The following is a 1,504-nucleotide window of genomic DNA, read 5'->3' on the forward strand; positions in this document are numbered from 1 at the left end:
AGGGTCACAGAGAGGTAGGCCATCAAAAAAGATAACTTTTGCTTTAAATACATCATTCGCAAATGCATGATAACCATAATATTAATACCTAAAAACCTACCTCTGTTTGCCTACGCATCAAATGCATGTGTTCGTATACTAGTTGACACCTGACTTTCTGGGCATGTACTCCTTCCTGCTGTTTTTTCATTTCACCCAATTAGAGGGGAATTGATTATCTTAGAAAATGATACTAAACCGCACTCCCACGGAGGTTACTGCGAGGGGATTCAAAATCAGTTTGAAAATGGCCACTGCTGAGGATGGGTGTCTTGCTTCTTCTCCATGCAGTTAGGTTAAGTTAGTGAGCAACAATTTTTTCTGGTGTATTTTGGATGATTTTACCTTCAATTTTGTTGGATTTGCTACATTTGTGGAGGGGGTGGGGGATGGGCACATGGAAGCATTTCCAACAAAGTGAATGTCAAAATCAAAACACATCAGAAAAAAATTGTTGCCCAACAATTAGGATGCATTGTGTACTTGTAAAATTTTACCCACAAACTGAGTAATACTGATGTGTGTCTGGCACTGTGCCACTGAAATAAACACACACTGGGAAAGTAAATCAATGGTAAAATCAACAGAAAAATCAGTATCATGAAGCAACAATTTACTACCACAAAAAAGAAAATTGAAAAGAAGCTGGAAGAATAAGTGAATTGGTAAGGATTTTCTGCACCTCCAACTGAACCATACATTTACCAGAACATTCTGAAAACATGGATAAAGTACATGAGGGTCTAAAAAGTCCAGGAAAAATTACTGCTGCTTCTAGTCCACTGAAGATGTGATGTTAGGTTGGATGAGATGGGGTTATGGAGAGAAAAAAGAACAATGAAAAGCTTCATTAACAACGGCAAAGAATAAAATGAGTCAAATGCAGACTGAAGGTATGCATAACCATAAGACTTACACCTGGTGATAAAACCACAGCGCAACCCAAGCAACGCCAGGTACGACGAACTTGTATCTCTTCAAATTCTTTTTTGAATACATCCAGGATGTTGTAGTACCAGTAAAAATTAATGAAGGCAGCTATGGGTGACGCCAAATATTATTATAGTTCAGTCAACAACAGCGAGGCATTTCGCTATGGCCGCTCAGACGCAAGACATTTGGATATTGTCGTTTTGAGATTATACATGCTTGTATCTCTTCAAAATCGTTTAAAAATATACCCACAATGTTGCAGTACCAAAACAAAAAATAATAACAATATGAAAACAGCTATGGGTGACACCATAATATAATTCAAAGTCAGCTACACCGAGGCATTTCGCTTTTCGCTATTGGCCGCTCAGACGCAAGACATTGGATATTGTCGTTTTAAGATTATACATATTTGTATCTCTTCAAAATCGTTTAAAAATATACCCACGATGTTGCAGTACCAAAAAAAATAATAATAATCATAATAATATGAATACAGCTATGGGTGACACAATAATATAATTCAAAGTAC

Source organism: Coenobita brevimanus, chromosome 51, assembly GCF_032717465.1.
Source record: "Coenobita brevimanus isolate Jiangsu-jjx chromosome 51, ASM3271746v2, whole genome shotgun sequence".
Classification (NCBI taxonomy): domain Eukaryota; kingdom Metazoa; phylum Arthropoda; class Malacostraca; order Decapoda; family Coenobitidae; genus Coenobita; species Coenobita brevimanus.